We start from the raw sequence: 16607 nt of genomic DNA on the forward strand, positions 1-16607 counted from the left end.
GCCTTGTTAAGGGCATGCCAAATGAGGAGTTTCTGAACGTCATGTGAGAAAGGTTCCTGAAGAGCATTAGTGTGTATATGTGGAATTAAGTGCTTGTGGAGTTATATTCACCCATGCAGACACAGGGAGCTCATACAAGTGCCACTAACATGACTTTGACCAGCTCACTTGTCCAGAAAAATGGAAGGGGTCCTGCTACCAGGCATGTGGGAATGAGGATAGATTCTAGTAACACCCCCAAATTGCACCCTACAGTTAGAGTTTTCTCTTGATCCGCAGTTCTAAGTTTGTAGATTTGCGGTGCCCATCCCCTGCATACAGATGGTAGATGATCAGGATGGTACATTGTGCTCCTAGTAAGAAATGTACAGGAATTAAATTAAATCCTCTTTTAAGCCCATGTTAGGACAGCAGGAGCTAAAGGGCCTGCAGCAGGGAAGTTTCGGCTTCTCAACTCATTGCTGCTCTTTGGGCAATCATTCTGCTGAGCTAAACCCAAGGAAAATCGGCTCCAGTGATCCCCAGTCCAGAGGCCCTTGGTAATAGGATACGCTGGACTCGGTGTGCGAAACACCTCTCACTTGGCAGGAGAGCAATTAAATACCTGGTAAAGACTGGCATGATGGATAGGGAGAGGAAGAAGAGACTAATTTGAACCACTTGGCAAAGCTGGCCACCACAGGAGTCTTTCCCAGAGGGAACACTGTAATTAACATCTCTTAGAGACAGGGTTTGTCACAGAATTGTCTTTCCCTCAGGCAGAAATATACAGTACTTTATTATTCTTTCTGCCCTCCCCAGCTGGTTAGTTGGCTGATGAAATTACATGATCAATATGTCACACGCAGACTAATCAAAAGTCTGGCTAGACAAAATCAGTTGGCATGCAATTACCTTTGGTGTACTGGGGTAACACACTTCAGCAGGCCTTGCCTATGTTTCAAGAAAAAGTCTAACAGTACAGTGTCACCTTTGCTTTCTGTCAGTTCCCACCCTGTTTGGTGGTGAGGACCCAGCTCCTGTCTAAGCCCACCTGAGATGCAGACAGCAGGCACTTTGCTGCTGCTCTCTCACTTTTTGCTCTCTGTTTGCTCGCTGGGTGTGCAGTTCCAGCACTGCTAGAGCAGCAGCTTTCAGTACACTTGACTTGCTTTCTGAGAAATGTATTGCACATCCTTTGACACCTAAGGAACACCTGTATATTTGTAATGGTTCAACTGGGATAAGTATCTGGCCCTTAGGTCCTGTTCTTTTTCTCCTCCACTGTCAAGTTCTCAGTCATCACCCCAGTCATCCAAAGTGCAGGTGCGCAGTTGCCTGCACCATCAGTGTGTTCATTTTGCCATGTCCTTTACCACAAGGTAATTTCCAAGTACATCCAGAGAGGCAAGAAGAAAATCACAGCTCTTTGGAGAGGCTCTGCTGAAAGAAGCAGTAAACAAATTGGGAGTTCCTTCTGTTAAATGTATAACCTCTGCGCCTGGGTCTGACCGTGTCTGCACACAGATGTGAGCATCAACATGTCAAGCTGTTTTACTGGGATGACAGATGAGTCAGCCAAGCAGAGATGTACATTCCCTTATGGCATCTGAAGTGTGGTGTTTTCCAGAGTGAGGAAGCAGGCAACCTCCTGTCTTCCCTCTTGTGCCCCTGCCACTATCCCTGGCTAAAAGGCATCAGGCAGCCTGTCCCAGCAAGCCCAGCATCGGTAAACAGCCTGCTGAGCAATTCCAGGTTGGAACAGGATGTAGCTGTGATGGTGACAGAGGGCAAAGGGTACAACATCCTTATTTCCAGTCCTCCTTACCTCCAGGATCTTGGGCTTATCCTCAGAGGAAAGAAGATCACTGGCTAAGAACAATCACTTTTGGTGACACTGAGAATAAGCCCAGAGGCATCCAAGGTGCTCTACAGAGTCTAAGTTTAATTTAAGAAATACAGAGGAAAAGCAGGGAAAGGCATTGAGTTACCACAAGGATAAGGATGGTCAGCAGCTTACTGTGAGTCCCTCTGTCCTCGTGGGGCCTCCATATGTCAGCTATTCCCTGGTCACAACTGCAGGAAGAGAATAAAGCATCAGCTTTGGCAGTCAGGAACTGTGATGATTGGCATTCCTGGGAGAAAGAGCTTCACAGCTAGATAGCACGGAGACAGACAGACAGAGAGATTGTCAGCTAGGGGTGTCCAGCTGGACACACAGGTAAGTCTCTCCCTCAGAGTCTGTCTCCCTTCCAGCACGCTGCAGTCACAAAGTCATGACCAGAGCAAGTTTCTGTCCCAGAGGTGGCTGCCAACCAGAAAGAAAGTTCAGTGCCATTACAACAGTCTGTTGGCCGTGAGAAAAATGCAATTTATCAGCAGTTCATTCCTGTTGCTGAACATTTACAGCTGAGAAATCATTCCAGACAAAGATTTCCAAAGGATTTCAGGGAGGTGATGATCATGGCAAGGCCACGGCTTTGGTACTATGGCTATAATTGTAGGGACAAAAAAAGGGGGTAGGTGTATGTGTATATGAAGATGATAGATTGAGAAATATCTGGTGTATGGGAAGCTTTTGTATCACCAGAGTGGGACTTAAGTGGAAGCACAAGAATGGATATCCCTGTAGGAGTACTGGGACCTGCCTATGTAGACCTGGATAATCTTGAGTCAGGTAAATATTCATCCTTTTTGCTCTGTTTTTTTTTCTCTATTTTTTAACTTTTTGCTTTAAACACCTGAACCATCAGAACAAAAGGTAACTAAAAGGCACTTGCCTAACAATTTTTCCATCAACTAGTGATCATTTGGCTGGAGTGCCTTCATACCCCATCTGGCAGCATGAACGTCAAATGGGAAAGGCCAATATAACATCTTTAGCACTGGCATTATTTCATGCACTCCTTTATTTTGTTTTCTCTTGAGGTTCACAATTTCAGCCTTTCAGGCTTTTGTCATTTCTAACTGTCTGCCCTCAGCCCAGGTGACTTGACCTTGGATCAGAACAGTCTGGCAGAGTGAAATTAGTCTTTTGTTGGAGATAAAGACCTAAACTGATTTGAGAAAGGGTAGATGATGGAAGCTAGTTCAGGAGGTGTTTCTCATGATTTTCTATGGAAGTAGTTTAGACGTTATGATGGGTAGTAGTAAAAGTCCTCAAGGACAGGTATTTTCACGTGCATCTTTCATTACTCCCTTGTAAACTGAAAGCCACAAGATTGCTATACTTTTCTTAAAGTGAGTGAAAGCAAACAGAAGGAATAAATATCTTACTCTAACTTTTATTCACTCTTTCATCTGCCAGAAAATAGTTATTGCCTTTGTGAAGGTTTTCTGAGGGCAGCTGCAGTCAGGCCAGAGGCTAAGAGCAAAGCAGCTTCTGGGCCACAGATACACATTATAGTCACATGCATTGTTAAACCATCAGCCTTGCTACAAACTGAGTTTAATAGATTGTCGGAAGCCGATTCCTCCTTGTCCTCCTACTTCTCACACACAAGTAGGCATTTATCAGCGCTCACAGGTAGCTGAGAGCTTCAGTGGCCCATGGTAAAATGTCTCATGCTGCTAAAATGGTTTGGTCTTTTATAATACAATAGCAGTTTTCTGGGTGGCTGCAAGGGTTTTATCAACACTGACCTGCTCCCAGCAGCTTATATTCCTACCACCACTTATAGGCACTTACTTGGTACCACTGCCTGGGCATGCACAGCTAAGCACTTACAAGGGTGATCCCTGTGCACATTCATTGAAGTCTCAAGAGTAGAGAAGTTTATTCCTACATTATTTAGGTCCAGTAATATAACCCTTTTATAGGAAGTCAATGTATTGCATGCATGTCTTCACTCAAGCTGTTAACTACTCCATGCCCGTCCCCAAAAGTGTTGTTACCTGGTTCTCCCTTGCTAGCATGCCCAGCAAGATTGAGGACAAACTCATCTAACTGCATGTCTTCAATACAGACGTCTACAGCCCTGCTAAAAGTCATCTGAGACTCCTGTTATAGCCAGCACATAAGGAGGCTTTCTCCAGTGACGGGCCTGGAATGATACAGAGGAATTTTTTCCTCTCCTATGGCCATTAATGCTCTGCTTAAAAGCAGAGGGAATTGTTTTCCAGTGCTCTCAATCCTGTACTTAGAAGTGGATGGGGATTGTGTGTCAAGGTGGATTTGCATTTTATGAGGCAAAAAGCTGACAGAAAATGTGGCTTTGTTCCATTTTCAATGTTTCAACATTTTTCAGGGGAAATGCTGCATTTTTCATTTTTGGTTGGGAAAGCTGAAGCAAAACGATTTGGGGATGGGGCATTTGGTCTGACCCTGAGTCCATCAGATACCTCACCTGAATTTCAGCATGGATACCATGTACTTCTCTTTTCAGACGTAGTGTGCTGTCCTAGTCCAGACAGGACTGATGCATCAGTCCATAGAAGACCATGAGTTCAGGGCCAGAATGAGTAGGAATAAGGTGCAGAATATCAATTCTGGAAAGAAACACAAAAGTTGAACTGACTTGTATGGAAAGTGTTCTGTCTGGTAGTGTCAAAATGGTCCTTTTAGTGCAAGTCCTTTGACATTTTCCATTTTTATCCTTTGCCTGAGTACGATCAAGGAAGAAAATACTGGTGCTTCCAGTTTTCAGTCAGCTGTTTCTGCTGCCTTTTACTCATGATCTGAGAGACGCCCGGGTTGCTGCTTTCCCTTGCAGAATGAACAGGGGATGATATGCTTTGATCTTTCACATTCTGATGGATTAATTTGTTGCCTTCATCTGAACTGCAATGAATAATTGGAATTACAATTAGAAAATCTCTGTGCAGAGTCAGCACCTGGCAAAGAACAATACTAGGAAAATTAAAGACCTTCTTGGTGAGACATGATGAAAGTATTATGAAGAGAAAGGGCAGCTGGGCACTCCACACCCAAGGGATGTGGTGAAGGCATCATCATCACAAGGAGTTGTGACAGGCAAGCTAACATACTAGTGTGATTGAGATCAGAGCTGTCAATCCTGTGTGTCATAATTCATGACTGATCCATGGTTTTACTTAAGCTGGTTGGTTTGTCCATCTCCCTACTCTTCTGGGGTATAGTCACTTCTAGGTGTCTATTAAGATGAGCAACACTATGAAACTTGTTCCATTTCTGGAGCAACTTGAGGAGGATGGCTGGGATTTCACAAAGCTGCCTGCCCTTGAACATTTATTAGTCTCATGGCTTCTCTCGCTGCGCAGCCCATGTGGCAGCTCTGGCAGCTCACTGTAAAACCAGCTGTCATTTATTTCTTCTTCCAGCAGCCTGGAGCTGTGAGGAACAGAGTCAGCCCAGTGAATGACCCTGGCCTTGGGTAAACAAGCAGAAGGAATGACAGTGAGACATGTTTTCCATCCAAGAGACCCCCTCCCCCCACCTTTCCTCCCTCTACTGTTAATACAAAGCCTTTCCCTGGAAATTCTCCAGGGATCCTTGCTATACGGTGATGTCTGCACACACATACCACAGTTGCCACCAGTTTGGATACTGTCACCAAGAAAACTGGACCAAGGATATGCCCAGGCACATAGCTACTACCAGACGGGATGCTTTGAAACCACGTTGGCACTTAATCTTGCCAGAAGACCACGGGGCCTGGAGGACGAGGAGCTGTATCCTCCTTGAGGTGTTTGTCATCTGCGTAGGTGAGGGGTAAATAAAGAGGTTAGAGCTGAGGCAACTGTAGGATCTCCTTTCCTGGAAATGCTATACCCCAGAGTTTTCCTTTCTTAAAATACAGTACCTAAATCCTATTTGGAAAGCTAAATTTCATATAAAATAATATTCTCAAACAAGAGGATAACAAGTTAACAGTGACCATAATGTTCTTTTCCTGTGTCACTCCTCATATGAAACTGTGATACGATTCCCAAGAAAGCAACCTCCACAAACACCCTACATAAACCCCCCTTTCAGAGCAGCTCTTGAACCTGTGAATGAACTCTAAAAGAACTATGCAATTTCCAAATGCAAGCAGATTCTCCAGCACTGGGTTGAATCAGAAACTTTTTTTTTTTTCTTAAAGGGGTCTGATTTCAGCCTTAAATTCTGGGTCTGTTGCACAACAAAGAAGTCAGTGAATCAGACAAAAGAAAATTAATTCTGTCATTATTTGAGGACAGGATTTCACACATTTTTGTGCATAAGCATTCAAAAAAAAGGTTACTGCAAGTGCTAAATCAATTCAGTGTCCTGCAAGAGATGTGCATGTATGAATGCCTAATTATAATTAGAACCACAGAGTTTAGAAAAAGAATCTCTTAATGATGAAAATGTAATTGTCTTTGTCAATTGCCAGGAAGTTGCAGATGTTTCTCTTAGCTCTGGCCTCAATGCTTGTCTTTGATTTTAAATAGAGTCATTGTAATCCAGAAGCTTTGTTTAAATGATGTGGAGTTTGTACAGTGTTTTTAATAATTTTCACAGTGGCTACACATGAAAAAAATATAGATGGCAAAGTTATCAAGGATGCAAAATAATATCGTTACTGAGAGTGTTTTGTGCTGTGATGCTGTGTCTGATGAGAGGTGCAGTTTGGAGGCCAAATTCCCCATTTTCCCATAGGCATGGGGCACCAAGCATTTCCCCTAATAAGCAAACCTGACTGCAGTCCAGGACACTAGAGGTGGATTCAGCTCATGAGGCCTTTGGTCAAGGACCGGGAGCACACACTTCTGAGCGCTGATACCAAAGCAAAGCTATCAAATCTGTGTAGACTATAGCATAAGGACCTCATCAGAACCCAAATAAGCTCTTATCCATCCTTAATGGCTTTGTGAGATGCTTCAGATGTGCACCAAGGGATTCTAATAATCTAAATCCTATTTATTTAGCTTAGTACTTTAACATAAAGTAGGACAGAAGACGAAGACTCCTATTCAACCCAAATTGGAAAAAAAAGAAAATTCTCTACACAGAAAAGGAAACTAGACCTGGTGAGTCCTGCCACTGCTGTGCAGAAAACCTTCAATTTAAAGGAGCATTTAACACAAAACTATGCCAAAGGCAACCTGAAGATTTTCTGTCATATCTCATTTATGCTCCAGTGCTACAATAAAAAGGAAGAATCACTTGTCAGCACGGCAGTCCTTCTCTTTCAAAGGCTAAACAAAAATCACCATGGGATTTAAGTCATTGATGAAGGCTATATGTGAAATAACCTCCTTTCTGACCCTGTGGAAAATACCTTTCTTCAGGTAGCAGAAAAGTAGTAGCAGAAATTACCAGGTTTTGCTACAGACACCAGTGACTTCTGTGCCACTCCTCCTATGAGGAGGTTCTCCTGGACCTCCACTTTATAGCTCATAACAAACCTATGATACAAGGAGAGACTCTGAACTACTGGAGTTCAGCCACACTTTGAGAAGGAATCACCACTCTGAGAAAGAATGAGACGTTCTCCAAGGTCCAGCTGCCATTTCGCTCCTGAATACCACACGTAACTATTTACTTCTTACCACTGAGGAAAGCTGTGGTGGACTTGCCTTTAAAACATTTCAGCAGAAAGCAAGTACTGCTTAGCTTCTGTCCACTTCATTTCTATCAGACCACCAGCCAGGTGGTGAACATGGTGAATATGGGACAACACAAATGCTAAGCTGAGCTAAACTCTGTAGTGTTTGAGTAGCTGGGGCACCTGCCATGACTTTTAGATGGGACCATTATGTTTGTCTGCTAGAAAATAGTTTGCATTGAAAATTATTCAAATGCAGTTGTGTTATCCGTAAGGAACAAATCTGTGCCAACAACGCAGATTTCTCCTGCATTCTGAACCTTGCTGTTTGATGCATTTGAGAAAACACGTGTACGTGCATTAAGCTGCCAAAAGTACTTGTTGTAAATGAGCAAGCAGAGTTAGTGTTTCATCAGTGTGCTTGTTGGCTGTCAGGGAAAAGTCCTTTGAAAGGCTTCAGGAACAAAGAATTGGAGGACCTGCTGACATTTTTTGGGATGAGAGAGAAGAGATTATTGAAGACAAGGCCTGAATAAACAGTTTGGATTTATATCCAGATACATTTTTCTATGAAAACTTAACCATATCTTTTCTTGTCACTGCACTGATTAATTATCCTGCCTTCTTTATGTCAAAACTAAGACTCTTTCAAAACAGTTTTGCTGATAATGTGGACCCTTCATTCTTTTGCAACAGTCAAAAATGGATGACAAGGATTATGAGAAATATCCCAAAGCAATCTCTTCTATGTTAGCTTCATGAGAGGAGGCAGTCAGGATATTTTAAGGCAACAAAAGATGGTTTGGCTCATTCTACATAACCTTTAAAATCTTCTGACACTGATAACATCTCTTAGAATTTTGTGTTGGAAACACTGATAGGAAAAATTAATCCCAGCCCTGATTGTAAATTTATAACTGTGAATTCGAATCTGGAAATTTGTCCCCTAAACTGTCTCCTCCGATGTGTGATCTCTGCCTGTGAGCAGGAACGAACCAAATTGGCTTAAGTAGTCTTCCCCAGGCTTAGCTGTCCGTGAGTGCTTCCAACATCCTTAGCTCTCTTCTCAGTTCCTCACTTCTAATGGTGTCAAAACCAGGTTTGCATGATGTCATGGCTAAAAAGGACATCCAGAAATCTGACTAGACTGCAATCAAAACATCCTGATTACAGTCAGATTTATTCTGAATTAATTATAATATAGTGCAAACTAACTTCCTACTCATTGCATAGTCCTTTTTAAAAAATGATCATCAGAACATCCAGCAATAACAATGCAGCGATCATACAGCAGTTCAAGGGTCATTTCAGAGTCTACCTAGCAGGCAGAATGACCACCATGGTTTTAATATATGCATTATATATCTGAAGAACACACCTGAAACCCCCCTGGAATTAAAGGGGAAAGAATCTTTTTCTATATGATTAAATGACCAAAACATCTACATCAGAATTAGAGCTAACAGCATTAACAACTTGAAATCCTAGCACGACTGTGTAACCGTAAATAGCCATTCTGTCTGCCACACTTTTTAATGGTGTGGTAACAAGCACTAGCAAGTTATTAAAATAGCATACTAGGGAAAATAAAATAATTTGGGTTTGCTCTGTCTCATGAGCCTGTCAGGCTGCACACTGCATACCCTGGTTCTCTAAGTGCCCAGTTCTCTCACTGGGTCTTGGTAAATGGTTGTGGTGGCTCATGTTCCCTCCCTCTCCCCTGCTACTGCCCTTGTTACTCATTTCTCCCCTTCTCACAGCAACAGTGCCCTGCGGTAAGATTGCCGAAGTGAGTGTGTGACAGGTTCTTAGTCATATAAGGGAAAAACATCACCTCCCTGAGTACAGGGCTGGTGGCAGTCACCCCAGCTGAGAGGCTTGGGAAGGGCATGAGAAGAGGGAGGGCCCTTGCGGTATTTGCTTAGTACTTTAACATAAAGTAGGACAGAAGACTCCTATTCAGCCCATATGAATGTTGAATTTATATTCATATATGGATTTATATTTTTTTGAATTTTTTTGAACGTCTTTTGAACATGGAGAGGAGATCTCATTTAAAATTGGAAAACAGACAATTACTTGCCTAAAAAGTTCAAACAAAGCACCTTTTTTTTTTCTCTTTCCTTTTTTTTCTCCTCTTTCTAAGTTCAAGAAGGTCCATTTTCATCCTGGAGGTTTCTGAAAAGGAACTGCCTTACCACAAAAGTGCTTGTCTTCCTCTTCTCCTTGAAAATAAATCATCTCAATGTGTTGTTCTCATGAGATTTCCTAGAAAGGAATCTTGGAGAACTGAACTAAAACCTCATCTCTGCCGTAGAAATCAGTGCCCACCATATCACTTATACCTGACATGTTGAGAGAGCATCAGACTGTACCTGCAGACCTAATCGCATTAATGAAGAGACCCCTAGAAGTTCCCCTGTCTCTCATGGCAAGATAAGCCCTTTTAATCTTTCAGATCCTGTCTCTGCTCAATCACATCTCATGCCAAAGGAAAGCCCATCCTGGGACACTTATCTTGAACACTGAAGAGACAGAACTCAATGTGACACAGGTAATGTATTATTTTAAAAAAATAAGACCATTTAAATATTCTGAGAGAAGCAAAACCACATTGCAGTGTGTTTGCAAAGTACCTACTTCTGTGTGGCATACATACAATAAAAAATTGCATTAGCTGGTGAATTACCTGCATTCCTTTTTTCCTACTACAGTTCCTCTAAGCAGTAAACTTGGGCCTATTGAAGTTGTCCTTTCCATTTAACAACTACTTTGATACTCTTACTAATGTAATCAGATATATTCAGAGAACTACAGAATATAAAGGCACTGCCATTACAGCCAAGCCTGTGGATGTATTTTTGCAAATTATATAGCAAAACCAAGCAGTAAATCAGTGTCTGATTAGCTCTGGGATTTGAGGAGGTTCTGATTTGGAAACTGATGAGAAAATTCCCCTCTGGAATGATAAATGGGCTAACTTGTAAGGTCTTGATTAGTTTTCGGGAGAGCAGGCTGTATTACATATCTTCCCAAATCACCGCTGTCCCATGGCAGTGGTTAGGGGCTGCAGCATCACGCTGGGTGTTTTAACTGCCAGGCGACACTGGGGCTACGTTATGCTGCAGCAAATACCGCAGGCGCGGACTAGACAAGGCAGGACCTAAAGCAGCAACATTGGCCTGTCCCTACACGTGGCACAGTTCCCAGGTGGATGTGCCCTTGCCTGGCGTTCAGCTTTGGCGCTGAGTGTGCCAGGGCTCAGCAATCTTGGGACTAAAATATTCTGGGTCTCTGCTCAGTCTTTCCAGCCCCTCCTATTCCTGCCTGGTACTCAGACAGTAAACTCGTAGAACCTGTTGCTGGTTCTGTTTTCTGTTTATCCAGCATCTAAACGCACTGGGATGCTGCAAGAGCATTGTGACACTGCTATTAATAATAATAATAATAATGAAAGATGCAAATTACCCCTTGGGTTCCCCTGAAGCCAAAGCTTCCCTGCAGTCAGAGATCACCTCACCTATCACAACTAAGAGATGATTCACCACGCTTCTTTAAAGATCATGTGCCAGTTTAGTTTTCAGTTGCTGACATTTTACTCTATCGATATTTTCTGATTAGTCTTCCCTGTTTCGGTGACCATGGCGACAACGGCTTTTCTTCTGCAGCCAGAATCCCAGTGCCAGCGTGGGAGTGCTGATAAGGCCCCTCCGACTTCGCTGTCATTCACACTTACTAACAGGGGCTGATCTTCCCCTGTGCTCAGCACCTGGGGAACCACGCAAAATCAAAGGAAACAAGGAGGAGGCATCCCCAGGTAGCTGGGCTTACTCATTTAACAAGTCAAGTTCGACATTAACACTTCAGAGCACTTTCAACAGCCTCGAGCACGTTTTTGAAAAACAGTTGGGATGGACAGTGTGTTCGCTTTTACCTTCTGTGTAAGCATTTTATAGTGCCTGCTTTAAAGTTAATTGGACTGACAGAATTTCCACTTACACTGGACTTTAATAAATGGCAGTGGATGAGTTAATACAACGTTGCAACTTTTCTGTATTTCTTTTGGTTATTTCAGTACACGTCAGATGCTCACTGCTCAGAAAAACACACACCATGAAAACACTAACAATTCCTGCAATGTAAAAAAATTAAGAAGTGTTGATCAGAGTTGTTCTGATCTCAGCCAGCCAGTCAAATGCTAAAGAAAAACATCAGCATCATTTCTAGCTGTGCAAGGCTCCATAACCAAAGTATCTCATTGCCTTGTCAGGAATACATTAATGTTCAGATGGGTAAACTGAGGCATCAAGAGACTGAAATTAGTTATTAAGTGTAGAACAGGAACCCAAAGGCGTGATTCCTGGTGTCATGCTGTTTCATAAGACTGTTTTCCTCTCTAGTCAGGCATTCTTAAAGGATGTCTGAGATGTCAAGTATAAAGCAGCCATCACATATTGACACAGAAGATTTAAAGCATGTCTACAGTAAAGACAGAGATTATAAAATGCTGTTCTGTACATGTGCTCTGAGCTGGAGATATGACTCCAGCAAATGCATGACCATTTTACCAAGACTTGTTAGAATGTGAAATGGAAATAACCTGATAGAGAGTACATGAGCCGTACCCAAGCCACTCTCAGCACACCATTCAGCCATTCCTCATGCAGTGCCCTACAGAAAAGGAAAGAAAGCAGGCAATTCCATTTGTAAAGCAATAATACTTGTCCTGCTACCTGGAACTGCTAGCAATATTTAGAATGTCTGTGAAGAATTTCTGCCAAGCATTCAAGGAGAATGAAAATATAGAGAGACATTTGTAAGAACAGAGGCGGGAGGAGTAAATAGTTTCTTTCCTCTCTAACACGGTCTTCAAATGAATTTTAGTTTTGAGGAATGAGTTTACAACTGCAGCAGACAGCAGTCCAAACAGGGCAAAACTCAAATGCAGAGGTTGGTACCTAGCTCCAGTGTCTGAACAGGGATGCATCCAGTGTGGGAAATGCGCAGGAAGAACTGGAAGGTTGTACCAAGCTGCAGAGGGTCACAGATAGGTGCTTGCATGATGAGAGGGCTGTACTGGATGGTTACACATCCCTTCATCCATCTGATAAATCTAATCTGACTTGGGAGAAATGAGAATGACCCAAAATCCAGGGAGTGAAAGGGATAGCAAAGACAAGACCCATGAGACCATTCAAATAGGTGAATTCCCTGAAATCTCTTGTGAATCAGGTTCCCTGCCTCCTGTTCTTGCTCTGGACTTTATAATATACAATGTAATGTTCAAGTTGATTTGATTTACCAGAGCATGTACAGTACTTCATAGCCCTGCAAGTACTTTAATTCCAGAGCAAATACCGTGAGTGCTATAATCGCTCATCTGACTAGGTAATTATACTTAGAGGAGATAAAACAACAGTTACTATATTTATATGTCATGCCCCACAAAATTGAAGCCTTTCATCGGCTTCCAAATCCTCATCCATTACTGAACCAGGGACTTTGTGCAATTGTTTCAGTTTTCAAAGAGCTAAATGAGGCAATCAATTAGCGCAGCTCTTCCAGTTGCAGAGTCCTTGTACGACCTGCTGTGAAAATCAAGAGAGTGATGGTGCTACTGGAAATGTGAGAAACCAGCCAGTTGCAGGGGTTTGGGCAGTGCTGGGTAATGAACGTGGGAACCCAGGTGCAGAGTAGCATGAGAAAACATGGAAAGGTTTGTTATTTAAAGGAAGGTAACAGAGACAGCCAGAAACAATATTTTCAGGAGTAATTGATACTAGTTGCAACTAGGGATGAAAACAAGCTTCGAAGTAATTTCCTGTGGAACTGGTGTGAAATACGGAAATATTTTTGTTTCCTTTCAAACTTTGTTTATATAGGAAAGTTATGGCAACATATGCATGTCACAATATTGCTTTACATTATAAAAACAGTGCCTGTGCCACATTCATCATCAATAGTAACTTTCAGGTTTTAACAGAATGTAAGTAATTTTAGCAAAAGTCAAAATAAAGCCTTTTGGCTTGTTGCAGTCAACCAGCAGCAAGAGGAAACCAAAAGGTTAGACTGCACAAAAGGTATGCCGCAGTCAAAATCTAAACATCCCCACAAAATGTTTATTTATAATTTCAATGGAAATCAATTGGAGCGATTTGAAAGGGAAAAGCAGAACAAAAGAAAAGAACACAGTTTTCCATTAGAAATACAAGGCTCCTAGTGATCTGAATTTATCCCAAATCTTCTAGTTCTAGTGCTCATCTGAACCAGTGAGCATATAGCAGCTGAGGGCTGTCAGTCTTCGAGAGAGATATAAGGAGCACAGTGAAATCTTAACTCTTATCTGTATCCATTATTTCCCACAGCCGACATATTTGAGGAGAGTCAGACCCCATGCTCACGCCAGGTCTTGCAAACCTCTGCAGGAGTCACTATTTCAGAGTCACTTGTTACAAGTCAGATTTGCAATGCAGCACCTACAAGTTTCCCCCAAAGCCATGCTCTGTCCTCAACAGCAGCGACAGTGGCAGAAGCAATAAATAAGCATTGGTGCCAGCCCATCACATTCTGCTATTACAAGTAATTCAGTCCTTTGATGTTTATATTGTTGCTGAAATTAACGTAATGAGTGTTCACTTCACTAGAGGCATAATCAAATATTAACAGCTGAATGGGATGAAACTCTCTGCCAGGGCTCACACAGAGAAAGAAATGGGCCTGTCTGTAAGCAAGAAAGATCAGATGAACACCAGCGGGTGGGCAGAGATGACTAAGAGAGGCAGCAAGGAGCCTGCATGAATGGCAGCGGGTGGCAGCAGGAAAGCCTTACCCAAGGGAAGCTTTTTGCTGCTTATCCTGCAGGTGCAGCCTGGTGCCTTCCTTCCCTGGGTACTTTCGAGGCAACGGGGATGTTCCCCAAGCAGCTGGCTAGTGAAATCCGAGGGAATGAAGGAAGAGGCAGTGGTGTTTCTCCTCCGCTCCCTTGGCTGCCTAGTGAGTCTGGTGTCCCCTGCAGAGAGGTGACTGAGTAGACACTGGCTGAAAAAGTCCTCACCCCTTCTAAGGATAAGACTGTTTGGCAAACCTGAAACTCACCTTTGTTTCTGTCTCTGACTTGCCTTCTTAATTTTTGAAGTTCAGTTGCAAAGAAGGTGCAAACTTTTGCTTCATCTGGAGTAATTTCTTTTCATTATTTTTACCTACTGAGAACAAAACATGATCTGCTGAAGGCAATGTGGTTTAATAAAACAAAAGAGAAAAATTAATTAAGTAAACAAAGGTGCATATCAACTTTTGCTGAAATGATAGAGCGTGCAAAACAAACAGAACCATTTACTGGCTGTGCAGGTTAAATAGGGGTGCTTGTTCTTGCATTACAGAAATACAACCATTTTAAAAAAAGAAACTTTTATTTCAGCTTGACTATCCCTTCCTCATCTGGGAATGAAATAACTACAGTCTACCAGCATCCTTCTGTTTCTTAGTAACCGTGGAGCCAGGCTAATGCATTTAATTTCTCTTATGTCCACATATGTCTGCTCCCATTAGACAAAGACCACAGCTCTACCGGTAACTCAAACACACATGCAGCATGTAATTTCCATGAGGATGTTTTGTCTGGTCTTGTAACAATGCCAAATTTGGAAAAGTCTCTTCGCTCCTGGAATAGTTTGTTAAATGGATGTGCATGTGAGCCTTACATAAGGCAGGAATGATAGGCAGGGAACATTGCATCCCACCGAGGCTGGAGACCCTTCCTTAGTTAGAAAGCCACATCTGGCAGCCCTTGAGGAACAGAGTTGCAAAACCGCTGAGACCGCTGAAATTCAGGAAAGGGATATCACAGCTGACGTCCTTAAGCATCACCAGATGAAGGTTTATCCACCAGGAACTGGCCAGGCAGGACCTAACCAGCAGCAGCAGCACATGGGCTTGGTCAGAGGCACGGTCTTTGCGCTCCCTCTCATTTATCCATGGAGAGTGTGGGAGAAGACAAGAGACTTACAGCTCCAAAGTAAACAAGAAGCAAATCCCTGGTAAGAAACCCAGCTATCCCACTGAAAAGATTAATGACACACTCCAAGAATCTGGCATGGCTAGAAAAGATGAATTGTGAAACTATTTGAGGTTTGCACATTTGTTTTCATTTTGCATCAGTGCAGTCAGAAGCTTTTGAAAAGTTTCATTAAAAACAGAAAAAGACCAATCCATCCTAGAATGATGAACAGCCTGAGCACTGGAACACTCAGCTGGGGTATGGGAGACTCCACTTGGAGTTTTTGCTCTGGATGCATCAAGAAAACACAGTCCTTGGAGTGTTAAGTGTTTTGAACATGGTACCATTCCCTCGCGGCTTCACATCCCACGTGCTGCAATATTAGTTATACAGATATGGGAATCTTTCACCACTTTGACCAAAGACTTCTTCCAAGGATAGGTTTAGTGAAAAGAAATAATGCGTAGAAGTTTTTCATTTCAACTAACCGAGTTTTCTCTATAGAACGCACAAGATCCAGGCTTTTAGTTAATTTATCTCTTTTCAGCTTACATTTGCCTTTGTATCCATTCCCACACAGTTGTCTATTTGGTCGCTGCAAAGAAATCTCGATTTTATGTTCCTTACATAAATATGAAACCTGTACTGAACTGTACTTTTTTAAATCACAAAATAAGAGCCCCACAGTTTTTACAAAGGTTTTTCATGTCACAAGATCTTCAAGATACCTGTATTTGTATCTGATTGTTCTCCATTATACAAATACTAACAAAGAATTGAGATAACCTTAAACTGTATTGCAAAATCTAAATTACATGAGTGAATGAGATTAGTGTGTACATTTTCCTACTGATCTGTGGCCAAAACCTGAATATTCTGTGAATTGCATGAGAGGAGTAATTCAGAACTGAACGATTCAGGCAAGTGCAAGTGAAAACCCCAGGCACTAGGATTCCCAAACACTCATTTTTAAGGCTAGGACTTGATCTCACCTTAGGTCAAGTAGGCAGCTGCCTGGAGTGGCAAAGGGCCCCCCAGACCCCATTCCTTGCTTTACTTGTGCCCAAGGAACTGGTGGCCAAATCTTCACTCCGAATAACTGATGTACGTGTTTCATATCAGAACAGGGCACAGACATGCAG

The 16607-nt window shown here is 42.4% G+C and overlaps 1 protein-coding gene across 1 annotated transcript in view; it reads right to left on the minus strand.

Moving 5' to 3' along the window:
* Positions 1–16607, minus strand: part of LOC308055493 (acid-sensing ion channel 2-like) — a 103820-nt gene that overhangs the window by 15698 nt on the left and 71515 nt on the right. The window contains exon 2 of the mRNA XM_080369469.1: positions 1–16607. This exon is cut by the window's left edge and continues 15698 nt beyond it; it is cut by the window's right edge and continues 35895 nt beyond it. The gene's annotated coding sequence lies outside the window, so the exon portion shown is untranslated.

This window comes from Falco punctatus, assembly GCF_963210335.1.
Source record: "Falco punctatus genome assembly, chromosome: 19".
NCBI classification, from domain to species: domain Eukaryota; kingdom Metazoa; phylum Chordata; class Aves; order Falconiformes; family Falconidae; genus Falco; species Falco punctatus.